Source organism: Amblyomma mixtum, chromosome 10, assembly GCF_055824585.1.
Source record: "Amblyomma mixtum isolate Tamu chromosome 10, ASM5582458v1, whole genome shotgun sequence".
NCBI lineage: Eukaryota > Metazoa > Arthropoda > Arachnida > Ixodida > Ixodidae > Amblyomma > Amblyomma mixtum.
In genome coordinates this window covers 171,063,581-171,078,700 of record NC_143021.1, presented here as the reverse complement: position 1 = coordinate 171,078,700, position 15,120 = coordinate 171,063,581, and positions in this window count along the sequence as shown.

Sequence of the window (15,120 nt, the reverse complement as noted above, 5' to 3'; positions counted from 1 at the left end):
TTTTAGGCTAGAAATTATCTCGAAGACTTCGTCTGGTGAAGTAGGGTGCAAGTAAAAAGAGTGAGGCCATCGACGAAGGCCACAGTAACTATGTACTTGGAGGCGGGGAACCGCGGCGCGAGAAGAAGGAATTAAATGCATTAGCAATGTCGGTTTGATCAGTTAAAGTACACTCACCGTCAGAGACTTTCGTTATGCTCGTTTTGTTTTCAGCTATATTCAGAAATTCTTTAATTGTTACCCAATTCTTACGAGTGTCATTTCCATTTCTAAGTATTTCATTTTGGTAGTAATCTTGTTTGGAGCGTTTACGTGCTGCGGAGAGAGTATCCGAGTATTTTTGATAGCGCTGTTTTAGGTGCACGTTAAATGGCTGCTTTCTAACCTTTTTGAGAAGGTTATTTTTTTAATTTATACAGCTTAGAAGGCTGATTCCGGGGAACTGAATACCAATGAGTGATGGGAGTTACTGATGTGCATGAGCTAATTATTTCTTCGAGCTTCGCAGAAAATTTACTGAACGCTTTATTGGCGCATGTTTCTTGTAGTATGCTATCCCAGTTAGTCTCAGCCACTATCACAATAAACCGGTTTCTATCAAATGTTTGCTTATAGCGTTTTCTGGGGGGCGTGTTATTAGGGCATTCAATTAACAGGAAAGTGGGATAATGGTCCGTGATATCAAAGTTGATGACTCCTGCGATTTGAGGCGTAATGACATTAGATAATATATGATCAATGAGGGTGCTAGAGCCTCGATGAGCAATGCGCGTTGGTGACGCCAGTAGTGACTCCAAACCATGGCCGAGAAAGCAATTTGTGTATACAGAACAAGAGCTGTCAGAAATGTCAGTTATGTCAATATTAATGTCACCTACGTTTACAATGTTCTTGTTTTCACGATTTAGAATTTGGAGGATGACTTCTAGTTCATGGCAAAAGGGCTCGTAAGACGCGGATGGTGAGCGATAGATACTACCAATGACAGTGTTTCTGTGTGAAGCAAAAATTGCTTTGTAAAATTCTAACCATACTGATTCACACTTTTCTGTTTGAAACGCGATGTCGTGACGGCGTTTGTATGATATAGCATTAGAAATAAAGATAGCAGATCCTCCGTGTCGATCAGCTGACCTGTGGTAGTATTCATTGTGATAGCCAGGAAGAGCAACAGCCTATCATCGTCGGATGACAGCCATGTCTCAGAAAGACAAATGATTGAAAATGCGTGATCAACGAGCGTTAAAAAGTTTACTAAGTCATCGTAATGCCTTGGTAAACTGCGAGAATTAAAATGAATAATAGACTTATGGGTATCAGCTGAATTAAGGAGGAGGCTTTTAAGGTGGTCTAGTGAGAAGTGCATTATGATTATTGATATGTGGTGCTCCTTTTACGTGAAGACTGAAAGATAATCAACTCCAGAGATACGGTAGACGTCGCTATCCTTGGTCTCCCTTGCTTTGATACGGCCATTGTCTACCCACACAAACTCCCAGTTTTTTTCTTTTTCAGAGCCACTGCTTTGCCAAGAAGACGTTTGTTGAGAGGGGTTGTTTTGTAGGCCAGTTGGTCATACATATCTCAAGAAATGCTTCGGCGCGGCAGACAAGGACAAAACGTAGAATAACACCACAGAGCGCCATGTGGTGGCGCTCTGTGGTGTTATTCTACGTTTTGTCCTTGTCTGCCGCGCCGAAGCATTTCTTGAAAGACGTTTGTTCTCTGGGGTTAGGTGATCGTTCACGTAGATGGGCTTGTCATCGTTAGCATGGACCTTAAATCCGATGGAGCTCATGGAGATGCGCGCTTTTCTTGCTTTGGAAATAAATTCTGCCTTCTTGACGCGGGAAAAAATCGTGCTATGATGTTGGTGTCGGTTTTCGCAGGAACTCGATGCGCAACTTCAATGTCAGTGCTAGAAACTGGACAACCTATTTTCGAGCCAATTTCTTCCAGAATTGCGACGCAGCTCTCACCCTGAGTCGAAGGAACTCCCTTGACCTCAACGTTATTTATCCTGGAATATTGCTCCTGTTCAGACAATCGCTGTGCTAACTGCTTATAGCAACGAGCAAGTTCCTTATTTTCTTTTGTCAAGTCAGCTTGCTTGATTTTCATTGCCTCGTAGAGTTCATTGAACGTAGCAAGGCTGTCTCGCAATTCGGACACTTCTTTTTTCAGCTCTTCAACATCTTTTGCCAATTCTGCATTGGTGGGCATTGTGACAGAGAAGGGACTGGTATGGGCAGCAGTGGTTGCAGCAGAAAAAGTACACGTGGAAATCAATGAAACCTGCGGGAAGAGCACAGAATGGTCAGGGCTTGTTCACTGCCGCAACCCCGGCTGCCAAATGGTCGATCTTGTGCGGTGTCGATCCTTATGTAGTCGTTCTGGGGGGCGGGAGGGCACGTTGAACGTCGGTGGCGCTGTCGGCTGATTTGATAATCGGTAAAAGATGTCTTTTCTTGATGCTGTGTCACTGTGATCGTCACACGTGAGTGCTGCAGTGGACGTCTTCTTGAATGGTTAAACGGGCCTGCGGGAAGAGCACAGAATGGACAGGGCTAGTTCACTGCCGCAACCCGGGCTGCCAAATGGTCGATCTTGTGCGGTGTCGATCCTTATGTAGTCGTTCTGGGGGGCGGGAGGGCACGTTGAACGTCGGTGGCGCTGTCGGCTGATTTGATAATCGGTAAAAGATGTCTTTTCTTGATGCTGTGTCACTGTGATCGTCACACGTGAGTGCTGCAGTGGACGTCTTCTTGAATGGTTAAACGGGCCTGCGGGAAGAGCACAGAATGGACAGGGCTTGTTCACTGCCGCAACCCGGGCTGCCAAATGGTCGATCTTGTGCGGTGTCGATCCTTATGTAGTCGTTCTGGGGGGCGGGAGGGCACGTTGAACGTCGGTGGCGCTGTCGGCTGATTTGATAATCGGTAAAAGATGTCTTTTCTTGATGCTGTGTCACTGTGATCGTCACACGTGAGTGCTGCAGTGGACGTCTTCTTGAATGGTTAAACGGGCCTGCGGGAAGAGCACAGAATGGACAGGGCTTGTTCACTGCCGCAACCCCGGCTGCCAAATGGTCGATCTTGTGCGGTGTCGATCCTTATGTAGTCGTTCTGGGGGGCGGGAGGGCACGTTGAACGTCGGTGGCGCTGTCGGCTGATTTGATAATCGGTAAAAGATGTCTTTTCTTGATGCTGTGTCACTGTGATCGTCACACGTGAGTGCTGCAGTGGACGTCTTCTTGAATGGTTAAACGGGCCTGCGGGAAGAGCACAGAATGGACAGGGCTTGTTCACTGCCGCAACCCCGGCTGCCAAATGGTCGATCTTGTGCGGTGTCGATCCTTATGTAGTCGTTCTGGGGGGCGGGAGGGCACGTTGAACGTCGGTGGCGCTGTCGGCTGATTTGATAATCGGTAAAAGATGTCTTTTCTTGATGCTGTGTCACTGTGATCGTCACACGTGAGTGCTGCAGTGGACGTCTTCTTGAATGGTTAAACGGGCCTGCGGGAAGAGCACAGAATGGACAGGGCTTGTTCACTGCCGCAACCCCGGCTGCCAAATGGTCGATCTTGTGCGGTGTCGATCCTTATGTAGTCGTTCTGGGGGGCGGGAGGGCACGTTGAACGTCGGTGGCGCTGTCGGCTGATTTGATAATCGGTAAAAGATGTCTTTTCTTGATGCTGTGTCACTGTGATCGTCACACGTGAGTGCTGCAGTGGACGTCTTCTTGAATGGTTAAACGGGCCTGCGGGAAGAGCACAGAATGGACAGGGCTTGTTCACTGCCGCAACCCCGGCTGCCAAATGGTCGATCTTGTGCGGTGTCGATCCTTATGTAGTCGTTCTGGGGGGCGGGAGGGCACGTTGAACGTCGGTGGCGCTGTCGGCTGATTTGATAATCGGTAAAAGATGTCTTTTCTTGATGCTGTGTCACTGTGATCGTCACACGTGAGTGCTGCAGTGGACGTCTTCTTGAATGGTTAAACGGGCCTGCGGGAAGAGCACAGAATGGACAGGGCTTGTTCACTGCCGCAACCCCGGCTGCCAAATGGTCGATCTTGTGCGGTGTCGATCCTTATGTAGTCGTTCTGGGGGGCGGGAGGGCACGTTGAACGTCGGTGGCGCTGTCGGCTGATTTGATAATCGGTAAAAGATGTCTTTTCTTGATGCTGTGTCACTGTGATCGTCACACGTGAGTGCTGCAGTGGACGTCTTCTTGAATGGTTGAACGGGCCTGCGGGAAGAGCACAGAATGGACAGGGCTTGTTCACTGCCGCAACCCCGGCTGCCAAATGGTCGATCTTGTGCGGTGTCGATCCTTATGTAGTCGTTCTGGGGGGCGGGAGGGCACGTTGAACGTCGGTGGCGCTGTCGGCTGATTTGATAATCGGTAAAAGATGTCTTTTCTTGATGCTGTGTCACTGTGATCGTCACACGTGAGTGCTGCAGTGGACGTCTTCTTGAATGGTTAAACGGGCCTGCGGGAAGAGCACAGAATGGACAGGGCTTGTTCACTGCCGCAACCCCGGCTGCCAAATGGTCGATCTTGTGCGGTGTCGATCCTTATGTAGTCGTTCTGGGGGGCGGGAGGGCACGTTGAACGTCGGTGGCGCTGTCGGCTGATTTGATAATCGGTAAAAGATGTCTTTTCTTGATGCTGTGTCACTGTGATCGTCACACGTGAGTGCTGCAGTGGACGTCTTCTTGAATGGTTAAACGGGCCTGCGGGAAGAGCACAGAATGGACAGGGCTTGTTCACTGCCGCAACCCCGGCTGCCAAATGGTCGATCTTGTGCGGTGTCGATCCTTATGTAGTCGTTCTGGGGGGCGGGAGGGCACGTTGAACGTCGGTGGCGCTGTCGGCTGATTTGATAATCGGTAAAAGATGTCTTTTCTTGATGCTGTGTCACTGTGATCGTCACACGTGAGTGCTGCAGTGGACGTCTTCTTGAATGGTTAAACGGGCCTGCGGGAAGAGCACAGAATGGACAGGGCTTGTTCACTGCCGCAACCCGGGCTGCCAAATGGTCGATCTTGTGCGGTGTCGATCCTTATGTAGTCGTTCTGGGGGGCGGGAGGGCACGTTGAACGTCGGTGGCGCTGTCGGCTGATTTGATAATCGGTAAAAGATGTCTTTTCTTGATGCTGTGTCACTGTGATCGTCACACGTGAGTGCTGCAGTGGACGTCTTCTTGAATGGTTAAACGGGCCTGCGGGAAGAGCACAGAATGGACAGGGCTAGTTCACTGCCGCAACCCCGGCTGCCAAATGGTCGATCTTGTGCGGTGTCGATCCTTATGTAGTCGTTCTGGGGGGCGGGAGGGCACGTTGAACGTCGGTGGCGCTGTCGGCTGATTTGATAATCGGTAAAAGATGTCTTTTCTTGATGCTGTGTCACTGTGATCGTCACACGTGAGTGCTGCAGTGGACGTCTTCTTGAATGGTTAAACGGGCCTGCGGGAAGAGCACAGAATGGACAGGGCTTGTTCACTGCCGCAACCCGGGCTGCCAAATGGTCGATCTTGTGCGGTGTCGATCCTTATGTAGTCGTTCTGGGGGGCGGGAGGGCACGTTGAACGTCGGTGGCGCTGTCGGCTGATTTGATAATCGGTAAAAGATGTCTTTTCTTGATGCTGTGTCACTGTGACCGTCACACGTGAGTGCTGCAGTGGACGTACTATTATGATACATTCCAGCGGCTAAAAAGACACGGACGAAGGTAGACGAGACAGGACGAACGCCCATTCGTTATCTGGCGGAGGTCACCTAGCCGACCACATTCGCCGTTGCTCACACAAGCCAGCATGTAAGGCGTTTTTAGAAAGGACAAGTGTGATGCGCAGATTTAAGACTCAAAAGAGCCGAGAAATTTTTAAGCGTTCAGTATTTTCAATGACAAAGAAAACTGCGTCAGCAGCCCTTCTGTGGCGCTAAACAAAAAAGAAATAGATTACCTGAAGGCAAACGGGTGGATTCAGCCAGGTAGGCGATAGATAGTAGGTGCGCCGATGTGGAAAACATGAGTGGCATGGCAAAGGAGCCTTCTGCACTTTTTTGATTATGGAAAAAAAAAAAAAAAAAAAAAAAAAAAAACCGGCGTTCGTCCTGTCTCGTCTACCTTCGTCCGTGTCTTTTTAGCCGCTGGAATGTATCATAATAGTACTACCAACCAACTAGCCCAACTTTCTACGCTTAATGCAGTGGACGTCTTCTTGAATGGTTAAACGGGCCTGCGGGAAGAGCACAGAATGGACAGGGCTTGTTCACTGCCGCAACCCGGGCTGCCAAATGGTCGATCTTGTGCGGTGTCGATCCTTATGTAGTCGTTCTGGGGGGCGGGAGGGCACGTTGAACGTCGGTGGCGCTGTCGGCTGATTTGATAATCGGTAAAAGATGTCTTTTCTTGATGCTGTGTCACTGTGATCGTCACACGTGAGTGCTGCAGTGGACGTCTTCTTGAATGGTTAAACGGGCCTGCGGGAAGAGCACAGAATGGACAGGGCTAGTTCACTGCCGCAACCCCGGCTGCCAAATGGTCGATCTTGTGCGGTGTCGATCCTTATGTAGTCGTTCTGGGGGGCGGGAGGGCACGTTGAACGTCGGTGGCGCTGTCGGCTGATTTGATAATCGGTAAAAGATGTCTTTTCTTGATGCTGTGTCGCTGTGATCGTCACACGTGAGTGCTGCAGTGGACGTCTTGAATGGTTAAACGGGCCTGCGGGAAGAGCACAGAATGGACAGGGCTTGTTCACTGCCGCAACCCGGGCTGCCAAATGGTCGATCTTGTGCGGTGTCGATCCTTATGTAGTCGTTCTGGGGGGCGGGAGGGCACGTTGAACGTCGGTGGCGCTGTCGGCTGATTTGATAATCGGTAAAAGATGTCTTTTCTTGATGCTGTGTCACTGTGACCGTCACACGTGAGTGCTGCAGTGGACGTCTTCTTGAATGGTTAAACGGGCCTGCGGGAAGAGCACAGAATGGACAGGGCTTGTTCACTGCCGCAACCCGGGCTGCCAAATGGTCGATCTTGTGCGGTGTCGATCCTTATGTAGTCGTTCTGGGGGGCGGGAGGGCACGTTGAACGTCAGTGGCGCTGTCTGCTGATTTGATAATCGGTGAAAGATGTATTTTCTTGATGATGTGTCACTGTGACCGTCACACGTGAGTGCTGCAGTGGACGTCTTCTTGAATGGTTAAACGGGCCTGCGGGAAGAGCACAGAATGGACAGGGCTAGTTCACTGCCGCAACCCGGGCTGCCAAATCGTCGATCTTGTGCGGTGTCGATCCTTATGTAGTCGTTCTGGGGGGCGGGAGGGCACGTTGAACGTCGGTGGCGCTGTCGGCTGATTTGATAATCGGTAAAAGATGTCTTTTCTTGATGCTGTGTCACTGTGACCGTCACACGTGAGTGCTGCAGTGGACGTCTTCTTGAATGGTTAAACGGGCCTGCGGGAAGAGCACAGAATGGACAGGGCTTGTTCACTGCCGCAACCCGGGCTGCCAAATGGTCGATCTTGTGCGGTGTCGATCCTTATGTAGTCGTTCTGGGGGGCGGGAGGGCACGTTGAACGTCGGTGGCGCTGTCGGCTGATTTGATAATCGGTAAAAGATGTCTTTTCTTGATGCTGTGTCACTGTGACCGTCACACGTGAGTGCTGCAGTGGACGTCTTCTTGAATGGTTAAACGGGCCTGCGGGAAGAGCACAGAATGGACAGGGCTTGTTCACTGCCGCAACCCGGGCTGCCAAATGGTCGATCTTGTGCGGTGTCGATCCTTATGTAGTCGTTCTGGGGGGCGGGAGGGCACGTTGAACGTCAGTGGCGCTGTCTGCTGATTTGATAATCGGTGAAAGATGTATTTTCTTGATGATGTGTCACTGTGACCGTCACACGTGAGTGCTGCAGTGGACGTCTTCTTGAATGGTTAAACGGGCCTGCGGGAAGAGCACAGAATGGACAGGGCTAGTTCACTGCCGCAACCCGGGCTGCCAAATGGTCGATCTTGTGCGGTGTCGATCCTTATGTAGTCGTTCTGGGGGGCGGGAGGGCACGTTGAACGTCGGTGGCGCTGTCGGCTGATTTGATAATCGGTAAAAGATGTCTTTTCTTGATGCTGTGTCACTGTGACCGTCACACGTGAGTGCTGCAGTGGACGTCTTCTTGAATGGTTAAACGGGCCTGCGGGAAGAGCACAGAATGGACAGGGCTTGTTCACTGCCGCAACCCGGGCTGCCAAATGGTCGATCTTGTGCGGTGTCGATCCTTATGTAGTCGTTCTGGGGGGCGGGAGGGCACGTTGAACGTCGGTGGCGCTGTCGGCTGATTTGATAATCGGTAAAAGATGTCTTTTCTTGATGCTGTGTCACTGTGACCGTCACACGTGAGTGCTGCAGTGGACGTCTTCTTGAATGGTTAAACGGGCCTGCGGGAAGAGCACAGAATGGACAGGGCTAGTTCACTGCCGCAACCCGGGCTGCCAAATGGTCGATCTTGTGCGGTGTCGATCCTTATGTAGTCGTTCTGGGGGGCGGGAGGGCACGTTGAACGTCGGTGGCGCTGTCGGCTGATTTGATAATCGGTAAAAGATGTCTTTTCTTGATGCTGTGTCACTGTGATCGTCACACGTGAGTGCTGCAGTGGACGTCTTCTTGAATGGTTAAACGGGCCTGCGGGAAGAGCACAGAATGGACAGGGCTTGTTCACTGCCGCAACCCGGGCTGCCAAATGGTCGATCTTGTGCGGTGTCGATCCTTATGTAGTCGTTCTGGGGGGCGGGAGGGCACGTTGAACGTCGGTGGCGCTGTCGGCTGATTTGATAATCGGTAAAAGATGTCTTTTCTTGATGCTGTGTCGCTGTGATCGTCACACGTGAGTGCTGCAGTGGACGTCTTCTTGAATGGTTAAACGGGCCTGCGGGAAGAGCACAGAATGGACAGGGCTTGTTCACTGCCGCAACCCGGGCTGCCAAATGGTCGATCTTGTGCGGTGTCGATCCTTATGTAGTCGTTCTGGGGGGCGGGAGGGCACGTTGAACGTCAGTGGCGCTGTCTGCTGATTTGATAATCGGTGAAAGATGTATTTTCTTGATGATGTGTCACTGTGACCGTCACACGTGAGTGCTGCAGTGGACAGCTTCTTGAAAGGTGAAACGGACCTGCGTGGAGAGCACAGAATGGACAGGGCTTGTTCACTGCCGCAATCCCGGCTGCCAACTGGTAACATATAGCTGTTGTATACTTTTCTCTTGAGTGATATTGGTAAGACTGCCATTCATGATCTGAGAGAATGCGCCATATGCGCTCCACCCCATTCTTATTCTTCTAGTCAGTTCACTCTCATGATCCGGATCAGCTGTCACTGCCTGCCCTAAATAGGCATATTCTCTTACTACTTCTGGCACCGCGCCACCAACTGCGAACTGCTGCTGCTTTTTTGCTAGACTGTTGAATATTGCTTTGGTTTTCTGCATGTTAATTCTTTGCCCCACCGTTCTGCTCTGCCTGTCTAATTCATTGATCATGTTTTGCAGTTCATGTCCTGAGTGACTTAGAAAGGGAATGTAATCAGCGAATCTCAGATTATTTAGGTATTCTCCATTTACTCTTATCCCCAGCTGCTTCCATTTCAGGCCCCAAAACACCTCCTGTAAACAGGCAGTGAATAGCTCATGCGAGATGATCGTGTCTTCCTGCCGTACACCTTTAGTTATTGGAATTTTATTGCCGACTTTATGGAGAGCTATTGTAGCTGTGCAATCGTTATAAATATCTTCCAATATTTTCACATAGCACTCTTCTACACCCTGATTCCGCAATGCCTGCATGACTGCCGAGGTTTCTACTGAGTTCAATGCTTTCTCGTAATTAATGAATGTTATATATAGAATCTGGTTATATTCTGCGCATTTCTCTATCACCTGATTGATAGCGTGAATATGGTCCGTTGGCGAGTATCCTTTACGAAAGCCTGCATGATCATTTGATTGATTGAAGTGTACACCTGACCCTAATAGCGATTACAGTGGCATCATAAACCCCGACAGCTATAAAACCTGCGCTTCACCACGGATTCTTCAGTGGGCACGGCAAAAGCATGGGGAGCCGAGCCTTAACATGTGTCCTGCTTTTCTCTTGCAGACCCTGCTGCTGTTTTCTGCGGCTGCACAAACCTCACCACCATGTGTAGACAACCGTATCAATGACGTGGAAACAGTACAGTGCATCTAAACTGATGTCTACGCTTACATCTCTTATTCGCTACTCTACTCTGGAACAGTGACATCACAAACACCGACATCTATAAAACCGACGCTTCACCCCGGATTCTTCAGTGGGCACGGCGAAAGCATGGGGAGCCAAGCCCTTAACATGTCTCCTGCTTTTCTCTTGCAGACCCTGCTGCTGTTTTCTGCGGCTGCACAAACCTCACCCCCATGTGTAGACAACCGTATCGATGACGTGGAAAAGGTAGAGTGCATCCATCCTGATATCTACGCCTAGATCCCTGATTCATCACTCCACACTGGAAGAGTGACATCATGAACTTAGACAGCTATAAAACTGACGCTTCTCACCGGAGTCTTCAGTGGGCACGGCGAAAGCATGGGGAGCCGAGCCCTTAACATGTGTCCTGCTTTTCTCTTGCACACCCCGCTGCTGTTTTCTGCGGCTGCACAAACCTCACCCCCATGTGTAGGCAACCGTATCGATGACGTGGAAACGGTACAGTGCATCTATACTGATGTCTACGCTTACATCTCTGATTCGCCACTCTACTCTAGAACAGTGACATCATAAACCCCGACATCTATAAAACCGACGCTTCACCCCGGATTCTTCAGTGGGCACTGCGAAAGCATGGGGAGCCGAGCCCTTAACATGTGTTCTGCTTTTCTCTTGTAGACCCTGCTGCTGTTTTCTGCGGTTGCACAAACATCACCCCCATGTGTAGACAACCGTATCGATGACGTGGAAAAGGTAGAGTGCATCCATCCTGATATCTACGCCTACATCCCTGATTCATCACTCCACACTGGAAGAGTGACATCATGAACTTAGACAGCTATAAAACTGGCGCTTCACACCGGAGTCTTCAGTGGGCACGGCGAAAGCATGGGGAGCCGAGCCCTTAACATGTGTCCTGCTTTTCTCTTGCACACCCCGCTGCTCTTTTCTGCGGCTGCACAAACCTCACCCCCATGTGTAGACAACCGTATCGATGACGTGGAAACGGTACAGTGCATCTATACTGATGTCTACGCTTACATCTCTGACTCGCCACTCTACTCTAGAACAGTGACATCATAAACCCCGACATCTATAAAACCGACGCTTCACCCCGGATTCTTCAGTGGGCACGGCGAAAGCATGGGGAGCCGAGCCCTTAACATGTGTTCTGCTTTTCTCTTGCAGACCCTGCTGCTATTTTCTGCGGTTGCACAAACATCACCCCCATGTGTAGACAACCGTATCGATGACGTGGAAAAGGTAGAGTGCATCCATCCTGATATCTACGCCTACATCCCTGATTGACCACTCTACGCCGGAAGAGGGACATCACAAACCTCGACAGCTATAAAACCGACGCTTCACACCGGATTCTTCAGTGGGCACGGCGAAAGCGTGGGGAGCCGAGCGCTCAAGATGTCTCCGGCGGTTCTGTTGCAGACCCTGCTGCAGGTTTCTGCCGCTGCACAAACCTCACCCCCATGTGTCCACAACCGTATCGATGACGTGGAAACAGTACATTGCATCTATACTGATGTCTACGCTTACATCTCTGATTCGCCACTCTAGTCTGGAACAGTGACATCATAAACCTCGACATCTATAAAAGCGACGCTTCACACCGGATTCTTCAGTGGGCACGGCGAAAGCTTGGGGACCGAGAGCTTAAGATGTGTTCTGCTTTTCTGTTGGAGACCCTGCTGCTGTTTTTTGTGCCGCTGCAGAAACCTCACCCCCATGTTTCGAAAACCGTATGGATGATGTGGAAACAGTAGAGCGGATCTATCCTGATATCTACGCCTACATCCCTGATTCGCCACTCTAGGCTGGAACAGTGACAGTATGAACCTCGAGAGCTATAAAACCGACGCTTCACACCGGATTCTTCAGTGGGCACGGCGAAAGCGTGGGGAGCCGAGCGCTAACGATGTGTCCTGCTTTTCTGTTGCAGAACCGGCTACTGTTTTCTGCCGATGCACAAACCTCACCCTCACGTGTCGACAACCGTATCGATGACGTGGAAACAGCGGAGTGCATCTATCCTGATATCTACGCCTACATCCCTGATTCGCCACTATAAGCTGGAACAGTGACAGTATGAACCTCGAGAGCTATAAAACCGACGCTGCACACCGGATTCTTCACTGGGCACGGCGAAAGCGTGGGGAGCCGAGCGCTAACGATGTGTCCTGCTTTTCTGTTGCAGAACCGGCTACTGTTTTCTGCCGCTGCACAAACCTCACCCTCACGTGTCGACAACCGTATCGATGACGTGGAAACAGCAGAGTGTATCTATCCTGATATCTACGCCTACATCCCTGATTCGCCACTCTAGGCTGGAACAGTGACAGTATGAACCTCGAGAGCTATAAAACCGACGCTTCACACCGGATTCTTCAGTGGGCACGGCGAAAGCGTGGGGAGCCGAGCGCTAACGATGTGTCCTGCTTTTCTGTTGCAGAACCGGCTACTGTTTTCTGCCGCTGCACAAACCTCACCCTCACGTGTCGACAACCGTATCGATGACGTGGAAACAGCGGAGTGCATCTATCCTGATATCTACGCCTACATCCCTGATTCGCCACTATAAGCTGGAACAGTGACAGTATGAACCTCGAGAGCTATAAAACCGACGCTGCACACCGGATTCTTCAGTGGGCACGGCGAAAGCGTGGGGAGCCGAGCGCTAACGATGTGTCCTGTTTTTCTGTTGCAGAACCAGCTGCTTTTTTCTGCCGCTGCACAAACCTCACCCTCACCTGTCGACAACCGTATCGATGAGGTGGAAACAGCGGAGGGCATCTATCCTGATATCTACGCCTACATCCCTGATTCGCCACTCTAGGCTGGAACAGTGACAGTATGAACCTCGAGAGCTATAAAACCGAATGTTCACAGGAGATTCTTCATTGGGCACGGCAAAAGCCTTTAGAGCCGAGCGCTCAAGATGTGTCCTGCTTTTCTGTTGCAGACCGGCGTTGGGTGCGGGTGTCAGCCGGCAGAAAGGGGTTCCTCGGAGCAGCTCAGCAGGATGCTAGCGTCAAGATGCCGGTGTCGACTACTTGATGAGCTCCTGTACCTCTATTTTTATCCGATAGCACATTCTTCCGCAGTGTGCTTTACCTTGCGTTAGGACAATAATCTATTTCTTAGCGTGGTCTGCCGTTGCCTATTTTGTCCGAACCTGCCGTGGCTGCGATTCTGCGAGACGGGTTGGGGAAACGTGTCGCGTACGAGTAACGCCTGCGTGTAGCCGCTACGGAGGGTCGCTTTCGCGGCCGGCTGGCCGGAGAGTGACCCCATATTATATAGTAAAACAATAGTCTCAGGAGCGCAATACGGTTCTCAGAGAATAGTAGCGTATTTGGTAGATCATTTGATACATGGGCAACAGCACTCAACATTCGTTTTTGTAGTGTGCGCTTCAATGGCCGAGGTTGAGTGGTTTCGCGTGGCTCCTGGAGAGCCATGCTGCGCGTGTGCGAGGAGCAAGTGACGTTACTACGCGCAGCTGGCCTGCCTCGCCGCGCGCGCTTGGCTTCCTTTCCTTAAAATGATCGGAGTGTAAAACGTGGACAACGCCAACGCCAAAGAACACAATGAACGCTGACGGCCTATGGCTTCAACGCCGGGTTTCTCGCACAACGGGTTTCTCGTTCTTGTACCATGGGACCTCTCGCTGTATACAATTGTAACATTTATTGTATTACTCAATAAACTTTCAACTTTCAACTTTCAACGCTCTCAATTCCAACGCCTGCAGCGCACACCTGTCACTACCGCCACTCAACTTAAAACACGGTTTAGGTGTTCACTGTTCCAAGAGCGCAGTTATGCGCCGTTGCTCTAGTTGAGGTGTCCACCGAGATGTGGAAACCTCGCCCTCGCCTCACGCTACGTACATCCTGGCATGGGAGAGCTAAGCCACTGCCAGTTTTTGTAGAACAGAAAACTTGCTAATATTTGTGTGAGTCGTGTTTCCCAACACAAGAAAACAGTAACTTGACGACCACTAGAAAAACGCATAGTATAGACACATCTGCAACTGCAAAGGTATATCATTTTTAGGAAGGTACATTGTTTGGTTTATGGTATTATTTTTTTATTGTTTTCAAAATAGTGCAGGCCAGTATTTTGGCCCTAGCAGGAATGGCAAACATGAAATCGCACAAGCAAGACGAAAATAAAGTCACCCCCAGAACTGACACACAGAGGCAATAGAATGGCATAAAATTGAGTAGCTGAGGTTGCGGTAAAGGACAAAATAGAACTTGAAAGTGATTTAAACATCAAGGTAGTAAAAACGTTACCAATACAGCATGAAAGAAAACTGTAAACACATGAAATCAATGGATCATACCATCAACAAAATAGATATTCCTGCAGTGTCTGGTCAAAGAGAAGTGTAACGTTGCTTTAGAAAAATATCAACCTGGTGTCGCTTAAATCGACTTCAATTAAATACAGCAGTAGTCATGAAACTCCTAGCTGTACAGCTAGGAGTTTCTTGACATTTTTACATTACTGCCTCTGTTCTATGCTTTGTGTTTTTACCATTTATTGTTACAATATCATTTATAGTTACTAATGGCTTATAACTAGTTGTCACAGGCTGTGCGCTTGGCCTTGTATTGGTTTCCTAGACTTCGTCAAGCTGCGTTAGCAGCTTTTATCCAGGAAACCATCCAGAGATATCTGGTGAATAAAGTGAATTGAATTGAAAACTAAGCTTTCTGGAAGGCAATTCCAGTCATAAATTGTCCGAGGATATGAACTGTGCATAAAAGATTTTGTTCTTGCAAAAACTTGCTGTAGAGAATGGCTGCGGTAATGACGTGTTCGTCTAGGGCTGATTTGTTTTACACAAGGCGGAGGACTGA